The sequence below is a fragment of the Arachis hypogaea genome, chromosome 1 (assembly GCF_003086295.3).
Source record: "Arachis hypogaea cultivar Tifrunner chromosome 1, arahy.Tifrunner.gnm2.J5K5, whole genome shotgun sequence".
Classification (NCBI taxonomy): Eukaryota; Viridiplantae; Streptophyta; class Magnoliopsida; order Fabales; family Fabaceae; genus Arachis; species Arachis hypogaea.
In genome coordinates, this window is record NC_092036.1 from 52,884,312 (window position 1) to 52,910,579 (window position 26,268).

At 37.9% G+C, this 26,268-nt stretch overlaps 1 pseudogene; it reads left to right on the forward strand.

Annotated features, from left to right (window-relative positions):
• The first annotated feature begins 5,323 nt into the window (after window positions 1-5,323).
• LOC112726682 (triphosphate tunnel metalloenzyme 3-like) lies at window positions 5,324-21,733 on the forward strand (annotated as a pseudogene).
• Window positions 21,734-26,268: the final 4,535 nt, after the last annotated feature.

The window sequence follows — 26,268 nt, forward strand, 5'->3', positions numbered from 1 at the left end:
CACTGCCTCTCCCTCCTCTCCAAATTCGGCCATGTTGATGGCCTTGCACTCTCCTTTTGGATTTTCTTCTGTATTGCTTGGAAGAGTACTAGGAGGAAGTTCAGTAATTTTCTTGCTCAGCTGACCCACTTGTGCCTCCAAATTTCTAATGGAGGACCTTGTTTCAGTCATGAAACTTTGAGTGGTTTTGATTAGATCAGAGACCATGGTTGCTAAGTCAGAGTGGCTCTGCTTAGAATTCTCTGTCTGTTGCTGAGAAGATGATGGAAAAGGCTTGCCATTGCTAAACCTATTTCTTCCACCATTATTGTTGTTGAAACCTTGTTGAGGTCTCTGTTGATCCTTCCATGAGAAATTTGGATGATTTCTCCATGAAGAATTATAGGTGTTTTCATAGGGTTCTCCCATGTAATTCACCTCTTCCACTGAAGGGTTCTCAGGATCATAAGCTTCTTCTTCAGATGAAGCTTCCTTAGTACTGCTTGGTGCATTTTGCATTCCAGACAGACTTTGAGAAATCAAATTGACTTGCTGAGTCAATATTTTGTTCTGAGCCAATATGGCATTCAGAGTGTCAATCTCAAGAACTCCTTTCTTCTGATTAGCCCCATTGTTCACAGGATTCCTTTCAGAAGTGTACATGAATTGGTTATTTGCAACCATTTCAATTAGTTCTTGAGCTTTTGTAGGCGTCTTCTTCAGATGAAAAGATCCTCCAGCAGAGCTATCCAAAGACATTTTGGACAGTTCAGAGAGACCATCATAGAAAATACCTATGATGCTCCATTCAGAAAGCATGTCAGAGGGACACTTTCTGATTAATTGTTTGTATTTTTCCCAAGCTTCATAGAGGGATTCTCCTTCCTTCTGTCTGAAGGTTTGGACTTCCACTCTAAGCTTACTCAATTTTTGAGGTGGAAAGAACTTTGCCAAGAAGGCATTGACTAGCTTTTCCCAAGAGTTCAGGCTTTCTTTAGGTTGTGAGTCCAACCATATTCTAGCTCTGTCTCTTACAGCAAAAGGGAATAGCATAAGTCTGAAGACTTCAGGGTCAACCCCATTAGTCTTGACAGTATCACAGATTTGCAAGAACTCAGCTAAAAACTGATGAGGATCTTCCAACGGAAGTCCATGTAACTTGCAATTCTGTTGCATTAGAGAAACCAATTGAGGCTTAAGCTCAAAGTTGTTTGCTCCAATGGCAGGGATAGAGATGCTTCTCCCATAGAAGTCGGGAGTAGGTGCAGTAAAGTCACCCAGCACCTTCCTTGCATTGTTGGCATTGTTGTTGTTTTCGGCTGCCATTTCTTCTTCTCCTTTGAAGATTTCTGTTAGGTCCTCTACAGAGAGTTGTGCCTTAGCTTCTCTTAGTTTTCGCTTCAAGGTCCTTTCAGGTTCAGGGTCAGCCTCAACAAGAATGCTTTTGTCTTTGCTCCTGCTCATATGAAAGAGAAGAGAACAAGAAAATATGGAATCCTCTATGTCACAGTATAGAGATTCCTTAAGGTGTCAGAGGAAAAGAAAAATAGAAGGCAGAAGTAGAAAATTTGAACTTATCAAAGAAGATGGAGTTCGAATTGTGCATTAAGGAATAGTGTTAGTCCATAAATAGAAGGATGTGAGAAGAGGGGAAGAAATTTTCGAAAATAATTTAAAAAGATTTTAAAAACATTTTGAAAAACTTTAATTGATTTTCGAAAACCAAGATTGAGAAAGAAGTAAAGTGATTTTTGAAAAAGATTTTGAAATTAGAAATAAAAAAGATTTGATTGAAAACTATTTTGAAAAAGATGTGGTTAAGAAGATATGATTGGTTTTAAAAAGATGTGATATTAAAAATTAATAACTTGGCTAACAAGAAATGATATGATTCAAACATTAAACCTTTCTCAACAGAAAAGACAACATACTTGAAATGTTGAATCAAATCATTAATTGATAGCAAGTATTTTTGAAAATGGAAAGAAATTGATTTTGAAAAAGATTTGATTGAAAAGATTTGATTTGAAAAAGATTTGATTTTGAAAAATTTTGAAAACCTGAAAAAAAATTGAATTAAAAACAGAATCTTCCCTCTTGTGCCATCCTGGCGTTAAACGCCCAGAATGGTGCACATTCTGGCGTTTAACGCCCAAACCACTACCCTTTTGGGCGTTAAACGCCCAGCCAGGCACCCTGGCTGGCATTTAAATGCCAGTTTGCCTTCCTCACTGGGCGTTTTGAACGCCCAGCTTTTTCTGTGTAATTCCTCTGCAGTATGTTCTGAATCTTCAATTCTCTGTATTATTGACTTGAAAAGACACAAATTAAAAATTTTTTTGGATTTTTTAATAATCAACATGTAACTAAAATCAAATAACAATGCATGCAAGACACCAAACTTAGCAGTTTATATACCATTGACACAACAAAATGAGAATGCACATGAGAAACACAAAACACTCAAGTCAAGAGAATCTAAAGATCAGAGTAATGAAATCATCAAGAACATCTTGAAGATCACTTAAGACACATGAATGAATGCAAGAAGAACAGAAACATGCAATTGACACCAAACTTAACATGAGACTCTAGACTCAACAAGAAACATAAAATATTTTTGGTTTTTATGATTTTGTAAATTTTTTTTTTGGATTTTTCGAAAATTAAGTGAAGAGGAAAAATAAAAATATCAAAATTCTTAATGAGAATTCCAGGAATCATGCAATGTTAGTCTAAAGCTTCAGTCTAAAGAAATTAGACATGGCTGAACAAGCTTCAGCAGGACATTGCATTCAAGAGCTAAATTGATGAAGATCAATCAGCTTTGGTGATGATAAGAACATCACCTTGAAACACTAGAATTCATTCTTAAGAACTCTGAAGAAAAAAATACCTAATCTAAGCAACAAGATGAACCGTCAGTTGTCCATACTCGAACAATCCCCGACAACGGCGCCAAAAACTTGGTGGACGAAATTGTGATCATCAATGGCGCCATCAACATGGTACGCACAATTGTAATCTCAACTATTCATCACAACTTCGCACAACTAACCAGCAAGCGTACTGGGTCGTCCAAGTAATAAACCTTACGCGAGTAAGGGTCGATCCCACAGAGATTGTTGGTATGAAGCAAGCTATGGTCACCTTGTAAATCTTAGTCAGGCAAACTCAAATGGTCATGAATGATGAATAAAACATAAAGATAAAGATAGAGATACTTATGTAATTCATTGGTGGGAATTTCAGATAAGCGTATTAAGGTGCTTGGTCCCTTCCGTCTCTCTGCTTTCCTACTGTCTTCATCCAATCCTTCTTACTCCTTTCCATGGCAAGCTGTATGTAGGGTTTCACCGTTGTCAGTGGCTACCTCCCATCCTCTCAGTGAAAATGTTCAACGCACCCTGTCACGGCACGGCTAATCATCTGTCGGTTCTCAATCAGGTTGGAATAGAATCCAGTGATTCTTTTGCGTCTGTCACTAACGCCCAGCCTTCAGGAGTTTGAAGCTCGTCACAGTCATTCAATCATTGAATCCTACTCAGAATACCACAGACAAGGTTTAGACCTTCCGGATTCTCTTGAATGCCACCATTAATTCTAGCTTATACCACGAAGATTCCGGTTAAAGAATCCAAGAGATAAACATTCAAGCCTTGTTTGCTTGTAGAACGAGAGTGGTTGTCAGGCACGCGTTCATAAGTGAGAATGATGATGAGTGTCACATAATCATCACATTCATCATGTTCTTGGGTGCAAATGAATATCTTAGAACAAGAATAAGATGAATTGAATAGAAGAACAATAGTAATTACATTAATACTCGAGGTACAGCAGAGCTCCACACCTTAATCTATGGTGTGTAGAAACTCCACCGTTGAAAATACATAAGAACAAGGTCTAGGCATGGCCGAATGGCTAGCCTCCCAAAGAGGGTTCAATCATAAAAACATGATCAAAAGATCTAAAATGATCCAAAGATTCAAAGATCTAAAGATGAAAATACAATAGTAAGAGGTCCTACTTATAGAGAACTAGTAGCCTAGGGTTTACAAAGATGAGTAAATGACATAAAAATCCACTTCCGGGCCCACTTGGTGTGTGCTTGGGCTGAGCATTGAAGCATTTTTGTGTAGAGACTCTTCTTGGAGTTAAACGCCAGCTTTCATGCCAGTTTGGGCGTTTAACTCCCATCCTTGTGCCAGTTCCGGCGTTTAACGCTGGGAATTCTGATGGTGACTTTGAACGCCGGTTTGGGCCATCAAATCTTGGGCAAAGTATAGACTATCATATATTTCTGGAAAGCCCAGGATGTCTACTTTCCAACGCCGTTGAGAGCGCGCCAATTGGGCTTCTGTAGCTCCATAAAATCCACTTTGAGTGCAGGGAGGTCAGAATCCAACAGCATCAGTCCTTTTTAGTCTCTGAATCAGATTTTTGCTCAAGTCCCTCAATTTCAGCCAGAAAATAAATGAAATCACAGAAAAACACACAAAATCATAGTAAAGTCCAGAAAAGTGAATTTTAACTAAAAACTAATAAAAATATACTAAAAACTAACTAGAACATACTAAAAACATACTAAAAACAATGCCAAAAAGCGTATAAATTATCCGCTCATTAGACATTCACAAAAATAATTGCAAATAATTTAAATAAGAATGGTAATATTTAATGTTTATCTCTGTCTAACATCTCTAGCCAAATGTTAATTTGATGAGAAAAATCGTTAATTCTGATCTTACGTGGTGACGAACTCTCATAGTGACAAATGTGTTGCTACTGTCATCAAAATTATTTTTTTCTCTTTAAATACTCTAATTCTTCTTCTCATCTTCTTCACCAAATCAAAACTCTAAGCCCAATTTATGAAGGCGAAACGACACAAGTTTGAGGAGAGAATATATATAGCTTCTAAGATAGAATGTCAAGGAGTCAAATGATGAACTCGCCTTAGTTCTCATCGTCTTTTATCACAGGTGTTTGTATTTTCTTCAGAAGCATGGTTTGCCCTGTACAACAATTGGTCTCTAAGAACCTGACCAAGATTTTATCAAGAAAGATCAAGATTATTGATATAGGATTTAACTTCATTCTTACCTCCCATTCATTGGTGATACAGGATTATTGACTTGTTTAAGAAGAGATTCAGACTGGGAGGCCAAAAAGAAAGGAAAAAAAAATTACTCAATTCAATAATGAAGAATAAGTTGTTACAAATACTATAACATACTCGCAACATCATCACCCAAGATCCTTTTCCAAACTACATTGCATTAGCCTTTCTCTTTAAATTCTCTCCTCCCTCACCTTCTGCTTCCTCTCACAGCTCCATTTTCTAATGGAAGTTAAAGTGAAACTTTGTCTCCACGATGCCGACTAGCACCGAAGATTCACTGACTTTCTTTCATCCTTCCATGCTGCAACCTACCGCCAGCGTAACCTCTTCTTTGATGACGCCGATTCGGGGATCTCATTAAAGGTGCAGTGTTCCACCTTCAGTTCTACAATGACGACGAGCGGTGCATCAATTCGCTCAGGGAGAAGGTCCTTTTGGTCGATGACTTGAGTTGTGTGGAGGAAGATGAGGAAGATTTGAACCCTAAGGTTGGTCTTGATTGTATCGCAGATCCTGGAAAGCTTAGGGTGGTGGAATCTAGGGTTTTGGGCATGGTGAGAAATGAGTTTGGGGTGAAGGGGTTTAGGCTTTAGGGTGAAAGTAGAGAAGGGATTCGTGAATTTTTGGGGATTTAGGAACATTAGAAGCACTTATGAGTGGAAAGGTTTGAAATTGGCGGTGGATGAGACAAGCTTTGATTTTGGGACTCTTTACAAGATTGACTATGAAAGTGCTGATTCTAATAAGGCTAAGCAGATAGTGAAAGAGTTCTTGAAGTTATGTTGCATTAGAATTATATACATGCTTTGTCTAAAGTTACATACATACATTTCTCATCGATGTTGCATATCTTGCTTTTTTAAGTGTTACATAGTTTAATTTCATTTCAAATCAGTTTGTAGTCCAAGTCGGATAGGATTTATAGTCATAGATTTTTTTATGACATTACTAACACATTTGTCATGTATGAGAGTTCATCGCAACATAAGGTCAGAACTAATGACGTCTCTCACAAAATTAACATTTGGAATGCCTGACGGAGATAAATATTGAAGGTTACAACTCTTATTTAAGTTATGGAGCCTTTTTCAGTGGGAAAAGTATTTTTAAGACCTTGAAGGATCAGGTAGTAAACAAAAATAATAAAAAACACAAGGGTCAGTTCACAAATAAAGAACAATAACAGTTGGGGCGAATTTAGGGAAAATAGACTAACTTATTTACGAAATGAGAACTTATGATTACAACAAATCACCAAAGTCCATTAATAGGTAGGGCTAAATTAGGCTAGGATCACTAGGAAGCTTCGTTTGAACCACCTAGAAGCAGACAGTGCTTCACGACGGAGGAGATCAAGTAATTGAACAACACCGAAGCATAGATCGGGATCCGACCGAGTTGAGGTTCACTATAAGGGAGGCAATGGACCACATGGGGTAACCAGCGATGCAGATACGTTGGTGGAGGTTGGTGGAGGTATGCTCCCGAAATTGATTTCAATTGGGGGATCGTGCCTTCGGTGTGGCTCCGAATTAACGACAATTTTGATGTTGCAATGTTTATGGTGTGCGATGTGGGTATGAATATACAAAATTTAAATTTTTTATTTTGTTGTGCATTTAATGTGGGTAATTGCTGTTTTTAAGTTGTGAAGATTAAAATTAAAATAGAAAAAGAAAAAAATTTACGAAAAATTTTGTCTCCTTTAATGAAAAGTGTTCAGCTTTGAAACCTTTATTTGATATGAATGTAGTGATGAAATATTAAAAGAGTAGATTTAGACCCATTTGTAATCCTCTCTACACGAGACAATGCTTGTAGTTTTTCTGCCTTTGTTGACAATAGTTATAAGTTATTCATATTGGATGCTGCCATTTAGAAAGGTATACAGAGGAATTGGAATTGGAAGTTATTAAAATTTGTATTGAAATTGCTATGTGTTTTTACTGATGCGTGAGCATCTTTTCTATATTTTCTTCGTATTTTAGACATAAATTTGTTGAGTTTTTATGAGATTTTAGTGTTTGAGGCCTGTTTGAATGCTACTTGGATGCTTATTGTGGTTTCATTAATTTCAGGAAAGATTCAGGCGAGTTTGACAGAGTTTGTGCAGAAGAAAAAGGAGGAAATTGGATGCTATCAAGCTGGCGCTAAATGCCGCTACTTGGCGTTTGGCGCCAGGAACCTCGTACTTCGTGCAAGCTTGCTGTCAAGCTAGCGCCAAATGCCATGACTCGATGTTTAGTGCAGCTGTCTTGTAAATAGTGCCCAGACCCACACGCTAGTGGCGCTAAACGCCAACCTTGATGTTTAGCGCTAGGAAGACAGTAACTCACACAACATTCTCTGCCTCAGCAGCACTAAACGCCAAGACTGGCGTTTAGCGCCGCATTTTTGGAGTCCAAGGAAGGCTTCGTGGCTTTAGTTTATTTTTAGTTTCTTTTTATTATTTATTTTTTCTTTTCATTATGGTTAAAACAAAATACAATCTTTTAGGTTTAAGAATTTATGATTTTATTTTATTTTCAAATCAATTAGGTTAGATATAAAAGGAGAAATGATTCAGCCCTTTGAGCTCTCTTCTCTTCTTCTTCTTCCTTATTCCTCACTTTACACAATTTGAGAATCCAAGTTTTCTCTAAGCAATGAGCAACTAAACCTCCTCTGTTAAGGTTAGGGGATCAGTTTATTTTTATGGATTAACACCATTGTCATTCTACTTTTAATTAATGCATTGGTTGAAATTCAAGGATTGCTTTCATTCTTCATCCTAGGAATTAGAGTATATTGGAATATAACTCTTTTTCTACTTGAATTCTTGTTGAATCTTGGAAAAGTTAACTTACTTGAATAACAACTTGAAAGTAAATCCGCATAATTCTCTAATTACTTGGACTTAACGTGATATGTGACATATAATAATCTTATCTTTGGGTATTTAGGGTTTGTGTGATTAATAAACTAGAATTAGACTTAAACATTTAATCTAAATTAAGTGACCAAGCAATTGGCGGTTGATTAGGTTAGAGGAGATTAAATTACTAAGGAATTAGGGTTTAATCAATTAACGTTTGCCATGAATTGAAGTAGTTGGTAAAAATTATTAATCTGAAAAAATAAATATCTCTAAAGCCTTAACTATTCTCTCATATAATTCTTACAACCAATTTACTGTTTGCTTTCTTAATTTCTTGAATTACTTTTTAATGCAATTGAACTCAACACTCCTTTTTGTTTGTCTGACTGAGTAAATCACTCAACTATTGTTGCTTGGTCCATTAATTCTCGTGGGATCGACCCTCACTCACCTGATGTATTACTTGGTACGACCTAATGCACCTGCCGGTTAGTTTGTGGTTTTCAAAATCCATACCAAGTTTTTGGCGCCATTGCCAAGGATTGACTGTGATTGACAACTACCCGTTGTTTGATTACTTAGATTAGATGTTTTCTTACTCTAAGAAGATGCCTACAACAGGCGAGAGTTTATAGAGCTGCTGAGAATCTCAAGGATAACTTTGAGACAAAAGCTAAAGAAATCACTATAGAGGCAAATGATGAGCGGATATTTTATACGCTTTTGGGGTAATTTCATGTAGATTTTAGTATATTTTAGTTAGTTTTTAGTATATTTTTATTAGTTTTTAGGCAAAATTCATATTTCTGGACTTTACTATGAGTTTGTGTATTTTTCTGTGATTTCAGGTATTTTCTGGCTGAAATTGAGGGAGCTGAGCAAAAATATGATTCAGGCTGAAAAAGGACTGCTGATGTTGTTGGATTCTGACCTCTCTGCACTCGGAATAGATTATTTGGAGCTACAGAAGTCCAATTGGCACGCTCTCAATTGGATTAGAAAGTAGACATCTAGGACTTTCTAGAAATATATAATAGTCTATACTTTGCATGAAGATAAACAACGTAAACTGGCGTTTAACGCTAGTTCCATGTTGCATTCTGGCGTTGAACGCCAGAAATAGGTTGCAAGTTGGAGTTAAACGCCAGAAACAGGTTACAACCTGATGTTTAACTCCAGAAACATCCCAGGCACGTGAGAGGCTCAAGTCTCAGCCCCAACACACACCAAGTGAGCCCCAGAAGTAGATTTCTGCACTATCTATCTTAGTTTACTCATTTTTTTGTAAACCTAGGTTACTAGTTTAGTATTTAAACAACTTTTAGAGATTTATTTTGTATCTCATGACATTTTAGATTTGAACTTGGTAATCTTTGACGGCATGAGTCTCTAAACTCCATTGTTGGAGGTGAGGAGCTCTGCAGCGTCTCGATGAATTAATGCAAGTATTTCTATTTTCTATTCAAACACGCTTGTTTCTCTCTAAGATGTTCATTCGTACCTAACCATGATGAAGGTGATGATCTGTGACACTCATCACCATTCTCAATCTATGAATGCGTGCCTGACAACCACCTCCGTTCTACCTTCGATTGAATGAATATCTCTTGGATTCCTTAATCAGAATTTTCGTGGTATAAGCTAGAATCCATTGGCAGCATTCTTGAGAATCGGAAAAGTCTAAACCTTGTCTGTGGTATTCTGAGTATGATTCAGGGATTAAGTTACTGTGACGAGCTTCAAACTCGTGAGTGTTGGGCGTAGTGATAGACGCAAAAGAATCACTGGATTCTATTCCGACATGATCGAGAATCGACAGATGATTAGTCGTGCGGTGACAGCGCACCTGGACCATTTTCACTGAGAGGACGGATGGTAGCCATTTACAACGGTGATCCACCAACACACAGCTTGCCATAAAAGGAACCTTGCGTGCATGAAAAAGAAGACATGGAGAAAGCAGAAATTCAGAAGACAAAGCATCTCCAAAACTCCAACACATTCTCCATTACTGCGTAACAAATACTCATTTCATGCTCTTTCACTTTTTACAATTGAAACTAAAGAACCCTATTGGTATCCTGACTAAGATTAATAAGATAACCATAGCTTGCTTCAAGCCGGCAATCTCCGTGGGATCGACCCTTACTCACGTAAGGTATTACTTGGATGACCCAGTGCACTTGCTAGTTAGTTGTGCGGAATTACATAGTGTGAGTGTAATTTTCATGCCCCAAGTTTTTGGCGCCGTTACCGGAGATTGTTTGAGTTTGAACAACTGACGGTGAATCTTGTTGCTTAGATTAGGAAACTTTTGTCTTTTGGGTCAGAGTCTTTTATTTTCTTTTCAAAATTTTTTTTTTAATTTTTAGTTTTTCTGTGAGTTTAGTGTCATGTTTTAAGTTTGGTGTTAATTGCATGCTTTTCTTTGTCTTTCAATTTTCGAATTGCATGTTCTTTTTTCTTCCTTGATCTTCAAATTGTTCTTGTTTGATCTTTGGTTTGTCTTGTTTTGTGTCTTTTCTTGTTTTTCTTGTGCATTTTCAAATTTTTAGTTTTCAAAAATTTTTATTTATCAAATACCTTTTTAAAACACGTTAAATTTATAGCTCAGTTGGCTAGAGCGTTGGCTTATGTTCTTGGCAATTGGGAATCTTCCTTTAAAAACTTTTTCAAAAATAATTTTTCTTTGATTAAGTCTTGTGCCAAACTTTAAGTTTGGTGTTCTCTTGTTAATTTTCTTTAATTTTCGAAAATTTTATTTTGGTTTTCTAAAAATTTTAAGTTTGGTGTTCTTTCTTTTGTTCTTGTTGTTCTTGTGAGTCTTCAAGGTGTTCTTGAGTTTTCTTTGTGTTTTGATCTTAAAATTTTTAAGTTTGGTGTGCCTTGGTGTCTTCCCTCCAAAATTTTTAAAAACAAGGAGCATTGGATTTAAAAATTTTAAGTCTTGTGTCTTTTGTGTGTTTTTCTCTTTCATAATAAAATTCAAAAATCAAAAAAATATTTTTTCTAACTCTTTTTAAACAATTTTTTCGAAACTTTTCATAAAAATTTAGATTTCAATTTCAAAATTTTTCAATTCTTATCCTTTTAAAACCTTTTTTTTAAAAAAACCATATCTTTTTCAAAAAATATCCTAACCACTTTCTCTCTCCTCACTTTTTCGAAAATCTTCATAAAATATTTTCAAATTTTTTATTTTTATTTTTATCTTTTTTATTTTATTTCATTTTATTATTTCAAAAATTATTTTTCTTATATAATAAAATAAATAAAATAAATCTACATCATCTCCCTTTCATCATCATGGACCTAAGTAGAAATGAACAGTCCAGAAGGACTCTGGGGTCATATGCTAACCCCACTACTACTTCATATAAGAGTAGTATCTGTATACCCTCCATCGGAGTTAGTAGTTTTGAGTTAAATCCTCAGCTCATTATCATGGTGCAGCAAAGTTGCTAGTATTCTGGTCTTCCACAGGAAGAACCTACAGAGTTTCTGACACAGTACATGATAAAGAAATAGATCAGGATGTCTACAGATTATTACTATTTTCATTTGCTGTAAAAGACCAAGCTAAGAGGTGGTTAAAAAACCAACCTAAGGCTAGCATAAGGACATGGAAACAGCTATCAGAAAAAATTTCTGAATCAATATTTCCCTCCAAAACGGATGACACAGCTAAGGCTGAGCATCCAAGGCTTTAAACAAGGAGATAATGAATCTCTTTATGATGCCTGGGAGAGATACAGAGAGATGCTAAGAAAATGCCCCTCTGAAATGTTTTCAGAGTGGGTGCAGTTAGACATCTTCTATTATGGGCTTACAAAGAAAGCTCAAATTTCTCTAGACCACTCAGCTGGTGGATCTATCCACATGAGAAAGATAATTGAAGAAGCTCAAGAGTTCATTGATACAGTTGCCAAAAATCAGCATCTGTACCTAAGTAGTGAACCTTCCATGAAAGAAGAGGCTAAAACAGTAACTGATGAACTCAGTCCTGTAGAACAAGTTACTGAATTCAATCAGCAATTAGATTTTCTAACAAAACAACGAGCTGAATTCAAGGAGATACTACAAGACACAAGAATGGCTAATATGAATATGGAAGTGCAGTTGAAGCAAACAGAACAGCAGTTATCAAAACAAATAACAGAAGAGTGCCAAGCACTTCAATTAAGAAGTGGAAAAACATTAAATATCTCACTTCAAGGCAGCAGAAAGCCAAGAAATGAACAAACTGCTACCCAAAATCCCTCTTAGGACAGTAAGAGCCCAGAGAGGAACAATTCTGGCATTCAAATGCCAGAAAAAGGTGAAGGGCTGGCGTTAAATGCCCAACCCATGCTCAGTTCTGGCGTTCAAACACCAGAAATAGGCAAGGAGTTGGCATTGAACGCCCAAAGGAAGCTCAGTTCTGGCATTCAGACGCCAGAAACAGGTAAGGAGTTGGTGTCTAACGCCACTCCAGCTTCCACCCCTGGCATTCAAGCACTAGTGGGGGTTTAGACACATACAAGTATTGATAGCAACCCCTCTAAAAAGGTTTCTCAACCCACGTCTGTAGGCAATAAACCTGCAGCAACTAAGGTTGAGGAATACAAAGCCAAAATACCTTATCCTCAGAAACTCCGCTAAGCGGAACAGGATAAGCAATTTGCCCACTTTGTAGACTATCTCAGGACTCTTAAAATAAAGATTCTGTTTGCAGAGGCACTTGAGCAAATACCCTCTTATGCTAAGTTCATGAAAGAAATCTTAAGTCATAAAAAGGATTGGAGAGAAACTGAAAAAGTTTACTTCACTGAAGAATGCAGTGCAGTCATTCTGAAAAGCTTACCAGAGAAGCTTAAAGATCCCGGAAGCTTTATGATACCATGCACATTAGAGGGTACTTGTACCAAGCAAGCTCTATGTGATGTTGGGGCAAGTATCAACCTAATACTTGCATCTACTATCAGAAAGCTTGGTTTGACTGAAGAAGTCAAACCAACCCGGATATGTTTCCAACTTGCTGATGGCTCCATTAAATATCCATCAGGCGTTATTGAAGACATGATTGTCAAGGTTGGGCCATTTGCCTTTCCCACTGACTTTGTGGTGCTGAAAATGGAGGAGCACAAGAGTGCAACTCTCATTCGTGGAAGACCTTTCCTAGCAGATGGACAAATCCTCATTGACGTCCAAAAAGGGGAATTAACCCTGAGATTCAATGAGGACGAGTTTAAGTTGAATGTTGTCAAAGCTATGCAGCATCCAGACACCCCAAACGACTGCATGAGCATTGATATTATTGACTCTCTGGTGAAAGAGGTCAATATGACTAGAGTCTTGAATCAGAACTAGAGGATATCTTTAAAGATGCTCAGCCTGATCTGGAGGAACCAGAGAGAATAATAGAATCTTTGAAAATCCCTCAGGAAGAGGAGAAACCTCCTAAACCCGAGCTCAAACCATTACCACCATCCTTGAAATATGCATTTATGGGAGAAGGTGACACTTTTCCTGTAATCATAAGCTCGACCTTAGAGCCACAGGAAGAGGAAGCACTGATTCAAGTGCTAAGGACACACAAGACAGCTCTTGGGTGGTCCATCAGTGATCTTAAGGGCATTAGCCCAGCCAGATGCATGCACAAGATCCTATTGGAGGATGACGCTAAGCTAGTGGTTCAACCACAGAGGCGGCTGAATCCAACCATGAAGGAGGTGGTACAGAAGGAGGTCACTAAATTAATAGAGGTTGGGATTATTTATCCTATTTCTGATAGCCCCTGGGTAAGCCTTGTCCAAGTCGTCCCTAATAAGGGTGGCATGACAATGATTCATAATGAAAAAAATGAACTGGTTCCTACAAGAACAGTTACAGGGTGGCGTATGTGTATTGATTACAGAAGGCTCAATACAGCTACCAGAAAAGATCATTTTCCTTTACCATTCATAGACCAAATGCTAGAAAGACTAGCAGGTCATGAATACTATTGCTTCCTAGATGGATATTCAGGTTATAATCAAATTGCAGTAGATCCCTAGGATCAAGAGAAAACAGAATTCACATGTCCATCCGGAGTATTTGCATACAGAAGGATGCCATTTGGTCTGTCCAATGCACCTACAACCTTTCAAAGGTGCATGCTCTCTATTTTCTCTGATATGGTGGAAAAATTTCTGGAAGTCTTCATGGATGACTTCTCAGTATTTGGAGACTCATTCAGCTCCTGTCTTGACCATCTAGCACTTGTTCTAAAGTGGTGCCAAGAGACTAACCTGGTTTTAAACTGGGAGAAATGTCACTTTATAGTGACTGAAGGAATTGTCCTTGGGCACAAAATTTCGAACAAGGGAATAGAGGTGGATCAAGCTAAGGTAGAGGTAATTGAAAAATTACCACCACCTGCCAATGTTAAGGAAATCAGAAGCTTTCTGGGGCATGCAAGATTCTATAGGAGGTTTATAAAAGATTTTTCAAAAATTGCAAAACCTCTGAGTAATCTGCTAGCTGCTGACACACCATTTATCTTCGATAAGAAGTGTCTGCAGGCATTTGAGACTCTGAAAGCTAAGCTAGTCACAACACCAGTCATCTCTGCACCAGACTGGACATTACCATTTGAACTAATGTGTGATGCCAGTGACCATGCCATTGGTGCAGTGTTGGGACAAAGGCATGACAAGCTTCTGCACGTCATTTATTATGCCAGTCGTATTCTAAATAACGCACAGAAGAACTACACAACCACAGAAAAAGAGTTACTTGTAGTGGTTTACGCCATTGACAAGTTCAGATCTTATTTAGTAGGATCAAAAGTGATTGTGTACACTGACCATGCTGCTCTTAAATATCTACTCACAAAGCACGATTCAAAACCCAGACTCATAAGATGGGTGTTGCTTCTTCAAGGGTTTGATATAGAAATAAGAGACAGAAAAGGGACAGAGAACCAAGTAGCAGATCACCTGTCCCGAATAGAACCAGTAAAAGGGGCGTCCCTCCTTCTTACTGAGATCTCTGAAAACTTTCCGGATGAGTAACTCTTTGCCATCCAGGAAGTACCATGGTTTGCAGACATTGCAAACTACAAGGCTCTGAGATTCATACCCAAAGAGTATAGTAGGCATCAATCAAAGAAATTAATCACAGATGCAAAGTACTATCTTTAGGATGAACCATATCTCTTCAGGAGATGTGCGGACGGAGTAATCCGTAAATGTGTGCCTAAAGAAGAAGCACAGAAGATCCTATGACATTGCCATGGATCACAATATGGAGGATATTTTGGAAGTGAGCGAAAAGCCACAAGAGTCCTCCAATGTGGCTTCTATTGGCCTACTCTCCATAAAGACTCCCGAGAGTTTGTACTTAATTGTGACAGTTGCCAAAGATCTGGCAATCTGCCTCACAGTTATGCCATGCCTCAACAAGGGATCTTGGAGATTGAGTTGTTTGATGTATGAATATTGACTTCATGGGGCCTTTCCCACCATCATACTCAAACACTTATATTCTGGTGGCAGTGGATTATGTATCCAAATGTGTGGAAGCTATTGCAACACCCACTAATGATACTAAGACAGTGCTGAAATTCCTCCAGAAACATATCTTCAGCAGATTTGGTGTCCCTAGAGTACTAATCAGTGATGGGGGCGCTCATTTCTGGAATAAACATCTTTACTCTGCTATAGTTCGATATGGAGTCAGCCACAGGATGGCAACTCCATATCATCCACAGACAAAAGGGCAAGCTGAAGTCTCTAATAGAGAACTTAAAAGAATCATGGAACGGACTGTGATTAACCGTAGAAGGGATTGGGCAAGAAGCTTGGATGATGCTCTGTGGGCATACATAACGGCATTCAAGACTCCTATAGGGACCTCTCCATACCAGCTTGTGTATGGAAAAGCCTGTCACTTGCCAGTGGAACTGGAACATAAGGCCTACTGGGCAACCAGATTCCTAAACCTTGATGCCAAGTTAGCAGGAGAAAAATGATTGCTCCAGTTAAATGAGTTAGAGGAATTCAGACTCAATGCTTTCGAAAATGCAAAAATTTACAAAGAGAAAGCAAAAAGATGGCATGATAAGAAGCTGTCATCCAGAGTCTTTGAGCCAGGACAAAAAGTTCTGCTGTTTAGTTCTAGGCTCAAATTATTCCCTGGGAAATTGAAATCCTAGTGGAGAGGACCATATGTGATTACAAGTGTGTCACCATATGGATACGTAGAGCTTCAGGATAATGATTCTAACAAAAAGTTCATTGTTAATGGACAGAGAGTCAAACATTATCTTGAAAGCAATTTTGAGCAAGAATGCTCAAAACTGAGACTTGATTAAAGCTCAGTAATAGTCCAGCTAAAGACAATAAAGAAGCACTTGCTGGGAGGCAACCCAGCCATTAACAAAGTTTATTTGTTAATTAATTGAATTTTATAGGTTCATATTAAATATCTTCAAGGTAAAATAACAATTGCATGAGTTCACATAGTTACAGAAGGATTCAGAGGATAAAACAGCAAAAAGAAGCTCACTGGTGCGAAAAAGCCAGTAAGAGCTGTTTTGGGCGTTAAACGCCCAAAAGAAGCATCTATTGGGCGTTTAACGCCAGTAGAGATAGCCATCTAGGCGTTAAACGCCAGAAAGAAGAAACTTCTGGGCGTTTAATGCCAGATTGGTAGCATCATGGGCGTTCAGAAAAACGCCCAGTGATAAAGAATTTTCTGGCGTTTAACGCCAGCCAGATGCTACAGCTGGGCGTTAAACGTCCAGGAGAAGCTACAAATGGGCGTTAAATGCCCAAAATATGCAGCGTTTGGGCGTTTAACGCCAGGATTGTGGGGAGGAGGTAAATTCGTTTTCACTTCAAATTTTTTCCATTTTTCATGTTTCAATTCATGATTTCTTGCATAAACATGTTACAAACTCTCATCTTTCAACTTCAATTCCAAAAATTTTTAATCCTAAACATGTTTCTTAATTTTTTCAAAATCTTTTCAAACCTTTTTCAAAACTCAATTATCTTTTTGAATTCTTATCAAATCTTTTTAAATTCTTCTCAAATCTTTTTAAACTCATCATATCTTCTTTTCAAACTTCAGATTTATCTTTTTCAAATATCTTTCTTAACTTTTCAATTTTAAATTACATCTTTTTCCTATCATACTTATCTTTTACAAATCATATCTTCTATCTTATCTTTTTCAAAATTTTCGAAAACCCACCCTTCCCTTTAAATCCACGTTTGGCTCCCCCCCTCTCCTCCACAATTCGAAATTGGCTCTCCTTCTATCCCTCTCCTTTCTTTTCTTTTGCTTGAGGACAAGCAAACCTCTAAATTTGGTATGTTTATCCGTGATCACTAAACCAATACCCACTAAGATCATGGCTCCTAAGGGAAAACAAACCACTCCAAGAGGCAAGAAAGAGAATATTCCAAAACCACTTTGGAATCAAGGAAAGTTCTTAACCAAAGAACATTCAGACCATTACTACAAAATAATGGGTCTAAGGTCAGTGATCTCGGAAGTTAAATTCGATCTGAAAGAAGACGAATATCTGGAGATTCAAGAGCAAATTCGAAACAGGAGCTGGGAAATCCTAGCTAATCCTGAAACAAAGGTGGGAAGAAACATGGTTTAGGAATTCTACTCTAATCTGTGGCAAACAGACAAGCAGAGAATAGCTGGAATCGCCTTCTATGACTATAGGACGCTGGTCAGAGGGAAGATTGTTCACCTTCACCCTGACAAAATCAGGGAGATCTTTAAGTTATCTCAGCTGAAAGATGACCCAGACTCCTTTAATAGGAGAATGATGAGAACAAATAAGGGTTTGGATGAAATTCTAGAGGACATATGCCTTCCTGGAACCAAGTGGACAACCAGCACAAAGGGTGTCCCAATCCAACCCAAGAGAGAAGATCTCAAACCAGTCGCCAGAGGCTAGCTGGACTTCATTGGGCATTCTATACTACCCACTAGCAACCACTCTGAAGTCACCATCAAAAGAGCAGTAATGATCCATTGCATTATGTTGGGAAAAGAAGTGGAAGTTCATCAGCTGATTTCTTGTGAACTTTACACAATTGCAAACAAGAACTCCAAAGATGCCAAATTAGCTTATCCAAGCTTAATCTCTATGCTATGTAAAGATGCTGGGGTGAAGATGGGAGTAACTGATTATATCTCAGTTGAGCGACCAATCACCAAAAAGTCAATGGAAGGACAAGTGAAGGACGACCCCATCAAGAGGAAAGCACGGGAGTTCCTCCCGGAAATCCCTCGAATTGAATACTGGGAGCGTCTTGAAGCATCTGTCACCAAGTTGCAAGAAGCTATGGAGCTAAAGGAAGAACAACAAAATCAAAATAGCTTGCTTTGTAAACTGCTTAGGGAACAAGAAGAGCAAGGGTGTGAACTGAGGGAACTGAAGTGTCAGAAGTTGTCTCTTGAAGCGCCAAGCACCCCACAGATTAAAGGAGCATCCACCTTCCAAAATAAAGGTTGTTGAGTCCTAATCTTTGCCTTAACTCTGTGATAATTGTTCTTATTAAGAATTTACCTTAGAAGTTATATATTAGTAGTAGTAATTAGTATATCTATTTTAATTTTATCTCCAATTAAGCTATAATTTATTTTCCTCATCATCATCAAACATAATTATTTAGATATGGTGGCAATACTTTTCCTCTTCTGAATGAATGCCTGAACAGTGCATATTTTTTATATTGAATTTTATGAATGTTAAAATTGTTGGCTCTTGAAAGACTGATGAACAAGAGAAATATTATTGTTGATCTGAAAAATCATGAAATTGATTCTTGAAGCAAGAAAAAGCAGAAAAAAAAAGAAGAAGGAGCAGTAGAAAAAGCCAAAAGCCCTTTAAACCAAAAGACAAATGTGAAAAGGATCCAAGGCTTTGAGTATCAATGGATAGGAGGGCCCAAGGAAATAAATCCAGGCCTAAGCGGCTAAATCAATCTGTCCCTAACCATGTGCTTGTGGCATGCAGGTCCAAGTGAAAAGCTTGAGACTGGGTGGTTAAAGTCGTGATCCAAGACAAAAGAGTGTGCTTAGGAACTCTGGACACCTCTAATTGGGGACTTTAGCAAAGCTAAGTCATAATCTGAAAAGGTTCACCCAGTTATGTGTCTGTGGCATTTATGTATCCGGTGGTAATACTGGAAAACAAACTGCTTAGGGCCACGGCCAAGACTCATAAAGTAGCTGTGTTCAAGAATCAACATACTAAACTAGGAGAATCAATAATACTATCTGAATTCTGAGTTCCTATGGATGCCAATCATTCTGAATTTCAAAGGATAAAGTGAGATGCCAAAACTGTTCGGAAGCAAAAAGCTACTAGTCCCGCTCATCTAATTAGAATCTGAGCTTCACTTAAAACTCTGAGATATTATTGCTTCTTGATTTCTTTTTATCCTATTTTATTTATCTAGTTACTTGGGGACAAGCAACAGTTTAAGTTTGATGTTGTGATGAGCAGATATTTTATACGCTTTTTGGGGGTAATTTCATGTAGATTTTAGTATGTTTTAGTTAGTTTTTAGTATATTTTTATTATTTTTTAGGCAAAATTCATATTTCTGGACTTTACTATGAGTTTGTGTGTTTTTTGTGATTTTAGGTATTTTCTAGCTGAAATTGAGGGAGCTGAGCAAAAATCTGATTCAGGCTGAAAAAGGACTGCTGATGCTGTTGGATTCTGACCTCCCTGAACACGGAATGAATTTTTTGGAGCTACAAGAGTCCAATTTGCGCGCTCTCAATTGGGTTAGAAAGTAGACATCCAGGGATTTCCAACAATATATAATAGTCTATACTTTGCACGAAGATAAATGACATAAACTGACGTTGAATGCCAGAAATAGGTTGCAAGTTGGAGTTAAATGCCAAAAACAGGTTACAACCTGACGTTTAACTCCAGAAACAGTCCAGGCACGTGAGAAGCTCAAGTCTCAGCCCCAGCACACACCAAGTGGGCTCCAGAAGTAAATTTTTGTACTATCCATCTTAGTTTACTCATTTTTTGTAAACCTAGGTTACTAGTTTAGTATTTAAACAACTTGTAGAGATTTATTTTGTGGCTCATGACATTTTAGATCTGAACTTGGTACTCTTTGACGGCATGAGTCTCTAAACTCCATTGTTGGGGGTGAGGAGCTCTGCAGCGTCTCGATGAATTAATGCAAGTATTTCTATTTTCTATTCAAACACGCTTGTTTCTCTCTAAGATATCCATTCATACCTAACCATGATGAAGGTGATGATCCGTGACACTCATCACCATTCTCAATCTATGAACGCGTGCCTGACAACCACCTCTGTTCTACCTTCGATTGAATGAATATCTCTTGGATTCCTTAATCAGAATCTTCGTGGTATAAGCTAGAATCCATTGGCAGCATTCTTGAGAATCCAAAAAGTCTAAACCTTGTCTGTGGTATTCTGAGTAGGATTCAGGGATTGAATGACTATGACGAGCTTCAAACTCGCGAGTGTTGGGCGTAGTGACAGACGCAAAAGAATCACTGGATTCTATTCCGATATGATCGAGAACCGACAGATAATTAGCCGTGCGGTAACAGTGCACCTGGACCATTTTCACTGAGAGGACGGATGGTAGCCATTGACAACGGTGATCCACCAACACACAGCTTGCCATAGAAGGAACCTTGCGTGCGTGAAAAAGAAGACAGGGAGAAAGCAGAAATTCAGAAGACAAAGCATCTCCAAAACTCCAACACATTCTCTATTACTGCGTAACAAATACTCATTTCATGATCTTTCACTTTTTACAATTGAAACTAAAGAACCCTATTGGTATCCTGACTAAGATTAATAAGATAACCATAGCTTGCTTCAAGCCGGCAATCTCCGTGGGATCGACCCTTACTCACGTAAGGTATTACTTGGACGACCCAATGTATTTTCTGGTTAGTTGTGCGGAATTACATAGTGTGAGTGTAATTTTCATGCACCAGCAAACAAGAACAATAATGTTACTATCCCTAATGCTCCCAATGCTCCTGAGAAACCTAGAAGGACACTTGGTCCTTACATTGCTTCTAATCCCACCTTCTATGGCAGTATCATTATTGTGCCACCTGTGAATGCCAACAATTTTGAGTTGAAGCCTCAGCTCATTACTTTGGTGTAACAAAACTGTCAGTTTCATGGACTTCTGTAGGAAGACCCAAACTTATTCATCTCTAATTTTCTACAAATTTGTGATACAATGAAGACTAATAGAGTCCATCCTGATGTCTATAGGTTGCTGCTCTTTCCGTTTTCTATTTGGGATAGAGCCAAATTGTGGCTTGACACACAGCCTTAGGAGAGCCTAAATACATTGGATAATATAGTCAGCAAATTCCTGACTAAATTCTTTCCACCTTAGAGGCTGACCAAGCTCAGGACTGATGTTCATACTTTAAGGTAGAGAGGGTGAGTCTCTCTATGAATCTTGGGAGAGGTACAAGGTGATGCTCAGAAAGTGTCCTCTTGATATGTTTTCGGATTGAATACAGTTACAAATATTCTATGATGGAGTTATTGAGGATGCCAGGATGTCTTTGGATAATTCTGTAGGAGGTTCTCTTCACATGAAGAAGACCACTGAAGAGGCTCTATACTTGATTGAGATTGTTGCTAAGAATCAATATTTGTATTCTTCTGAGAGGACCGCCGGGAGGAAAGGATCCATGGAATTGGATGCTTTAGACACACTTCTTGCTCAGAATAAATCCATGTCTCAATAAATAAATGCTATTAAACTCAACACTTGGGTGGATTGCAAGTCTCAGCTATTAATATCCAATATGCTTCTTATGAAATTAGTGGTGACTTTTCTCAATGTGAGAACTATGATTATGGTCAATTTTTTCCTGAACAAGTCAATTACATGGGTGATTCCTCTAGACCCTCCCCATAATGATCCTTTTTCCAAGTCTTATAATCCGGGGTGGATCAATCATCCAAATTTTGGGTGGAAAAATCAACCACAAAGGCAACCGAACTTCAACAACAACTTTTCTTTTCAGGGTAAATTTAATCAGAATAACTTCAATAACAACCGTCAGTTTTAGCCCTCTCAATAATATCAAACACCTTCTCATTGTCAAAAATTATCTGAATCAGAATCTATAGTTGTAGAGCTTTCCAAGATTACTCACAGTTTTATGCAGGAAACCAGAGCTTCACTCAGAAACTTGGAGATTCAAGTGGGTATGTTGAGCAAGCAAGCACCTGAGAGGCTTCCTAATACCATTTTCAGTGATACAGTGCCTAACCCATAGGAAGAGTATAAGGCCATACTGATAAACCCCATTTTTAGGATTTATCTTGTGTTGAATTTAGAGGGTTTTGTCAACTTGTCTCCCATTTATTCACTAAAATAGCATGATTTTGTAAATTCTCCTTTAATTGTACTTAAGAGTGAAAACATGCTTTTTGAGTCTTAAAATAGCTAAATTTAATTCCCCTTAATTCCATTAGATGTCTTGATATGTTTGTTAAGTCATTTCAGGTTTAGGAGGAAAAGATTAGAATTGAGGGAATGAAGAAAAAGTATGTAGAAATGGAGAACTCATGAAGAAATGAAGGAAACGCAAAGCTGTCAATCCTGACCTCTTCGCACTTAAATGATCATAACTTGAGCTACAGAGGTTCAAATGAGATGGTTTTAGTTGCGTTGGAAAGCTAACATCCGGGGCTTCAAAATGATATAAAATTTTTTATAGTTTCTTGGCGTTTAGGGATGCGTACATGTGATGTATGTGTATGCATCGAAGCTCGCACGTGACTCACTAACGGCAACTCGTGGCCAGCGATTTTTAAAGTATTTTGGACCCAATCCAACTCATTTATGATTCTATTTAACCCAAGGATTGAAGATGAATGAGGCAATTAGTCATAGTTTAGTTTTAGTTTAGTTATAGAGTTAGTTTCTAAAGAGAGAAGCTCTCTCTTCTCTCTAAAATTCGGATTAGGTTTATATCTAAATTAGGATTTCTTAGATCTAGGTTTAATTCATGCTTTGATTCACTTTTCCTTTATCAATTCTTATTCTTCTACTCTCCCTCTCTCTAGATTAGTGATTTACTTCTTGTAATTCTTTACTTTTTTCTTGATGCATTCTTTTGTAGATCTACAATTCTTCTTCAATGCAATTGGTAAGTCCTTTGTTGTTTCATAATTGTTTTGCCTTTCTATTGTTAATCTCCTACTTTTGTAGTTAGATCTCTCTTCAATTCTTGCAAATTCATGTTGTTTACCTTTGTTGCCTTTTATGTGTTTGATGAAATATTTCTTTTAGTTATGAGGTAGATTTTATTTCTCTTGGCTTTGGTTGAGTAATTGGAGACTCTTGAATTATCTAATTCCTTTGATGATTGATAATTAGAAGTTGCTAATTAACTTGAATGTCACTATAACTAGTCTTTCATCTAGATTTAGCTAAGACTTGTGATATCAAGTTAATTCCTCCACTTGACTTCCCTTTATAGTTAGAGATTAACCAAGTGGGAGCAATACACAATTCTCATCTCAATTGATGATGGTAATGAGGATAGGACTTCCACTTATCATTCCTTACCAAGAGCTCTCTTAGTTGTTAGTCTATTTCTTTCACCATTTACAATTCTTGTTTCTTATCTCAAAAACCCTAAAGATACTTCATAGCCAATAACAAGAACACTTTATTGCAATTCCTAGGGAGAACGACCCGAGGTTTGAATACTTCTGTTTATATTTTTAAGGGTTTGTAACTTGTGACAACCAAATTTTTGTATGAAAGAATTATTGTTGGTTTAGAAACAATACTTGCAAAGAGAATTTATTGTGAAATTCTAGACCATCAATTTTTCTCTCATAAAAAATGGCGCCGTTGACGGGAAATTACAAATGTGCGATTGTTATTGGTTATTGTACATATGTGAATATTGTGAATATGCTTCTTTGTTGATTGTTGCTAGTTTTATTAGTTTTTGTTTTCATTTTCCCTTGCTATCATGAATTCTCACTTTGGCTATGAGTTTGGTTCTAATTATATTTTAGGAGATATGAATTTCAATGACAACATGCATCAAGGATGGGATACTCAAAGGTGGGAAGAGCCATATGTACATGATCAATCTTCATGACAACAACCTCCACCAATACACTATGAACAAGAGCCATTCTATGATGCATACAAATCAAATAGTTATGGTGAATCCCCTTGTGACTTTCAAGAACCACCACCATATGCCTATGAGCCATACCCTCAACCATACTCACAAGTCCCTTTTCACCAACCACCTTCATATGACTCCAATCCATACCCACCATACCAACCACCTTTTGAGCCATATGAACCATATATGGAACCACCACAACATCAACACTCCCAAGAACCACCCCCTCCACACTATTACCAAGATGAACCACCTCCAATGTATACTAATTTTTAACCACAAGATGAATTCTACCTTCCACCACAACTCTCCATGGAAGAATACTCACGTCCATCGATCCAAGAGCAAGAAGATCTTACCTATGCTTGCAATTTGGAACAAGATCGCCTCAAGGAAACAATGGACCGGCTTCAAGCAACCATCTGTCAAAAGATAGACTCATGGGATTCATGTCCCAAGAAAAATATGTTCAAGGATGATTGTAGAGGAGAAACCGTGGAGTGTGTTGTGCAACAAGTAGAAACATCAGAGAATGTTCAACCGCCACATACCTATCAAGAAGAACCACCTTCTTATCATGAACCCTTTCTCCAAAATGATGAACCCTCTTATCCACCCCAAACTCCAATGGATGAACATCTCACTTTGATACGTCAAGGGCAAGAAGAAATACAAAGGGAGGTACTAGGATTCACGGCCGCCTTGGAAGTGGTGACAAACCGATTGGCCTCCCAATGCTTGAACCCTCAAAGCACTCCCATGGCTACATGTGGAGAATTAAATGAAGAGCCTTGCATGAAAGAGAGATTGGGAATTCCGGTGGAAAATGAAGAATGTTGCTTTGTGTTGGAACAATTGGAGGAAGCTTTGATTGTTGAAGAAGAGGAAGAAGTGGTTGAAGACTTAGGAGATGCGGAACCTCTATGGGAACATAGAATTGAAGAAAACCCCTCCAAGAAGATTGAATTTGATGTTGAGGAGAAAAGTGCACAACCTCCAAGGCATATTCCATATGAAAAATTGCATGGGATAGAGCAAGAATTGAGTTCCCATAGCAATGAAGATCAAGCATCAAATCCTTGTGGTGAATCCTTTGAACGTGAAGAACCTTCTCTCGGTAAAATTGAAAGAAATCTGGAGGTATATTTCTCTCATCCTCCCATTTATGATTTGAGTAAGGGGAAGAAGTTAGATAAAATTGATGAACAAAAGATTGAAATTAAGAGATCTTATGAGGAGGTGAAGGTCCTTAGAAAAAGGAGGATGGGAATTGGATGCGCTTTGTCAAGCTCATTGGAAGCTTCTTTACCTAGGTTGTCATCTACTCCTTCACTTGAGTGGATAAAACTCATCTCTATTAGCTTTATTATCCCACTTGAGTATGGCTTGCTTGAAACGGATGGTCAACTTAGGATGCTTTGTGGGATGAAGCGTAAGAGAAAGATGTTTTGTGGTTGGGGTTTGGTGCACGAAATTGTGATTTCAATGGCGCCAACAACTTGGTACGCACAATTGTAATCTCAACTCTTTTTCACAACTTCGCACAACTAACCAGTAAGTGCACTGGGTCGTCCAAGTAATAAACCTTCAGTAAGGGTCGATCCCACGGAGATTGTCGGCTTGAAACAAGCTATGGTCATCTTGTAAATCTCAGTCAGGCGAATTCAAATGGTTATAGAGTTTTGATAATTAAAAGATAAATAAACATAAAATAAAGATAGAGATACTTATGTAATTCATTGGTGGGAATTTCAGATAAGCATATGGAGATGTGTTATTCCTTCTGAATCTCTTCTTTCCTACTGCCTTCATCCAATCCTTCATACTCCTTTCCATGGCAAGCTGTATGTTCGGGTACCGCCGTTATCAATGGCTACCTCCCGTCCTCTCAGTGAAAATGGTCCAGCAACGGGTTACGTAGGGCTAATCATCTGTCAGTTCTTACTTGTTTTAGAATAGGATCCAGTGATCCTTTTGCGTCTGTCACTACGCCCAACAGTCATGAGTTTGAAGCTCGTCACAGTCATCCCATCCCATATCCTACTCGAAATACCACAGACAAGGTTTAGACTTTCCAGATCTCAAAAATGCTGCCAATTGATTCTAGCTTATACCACAAA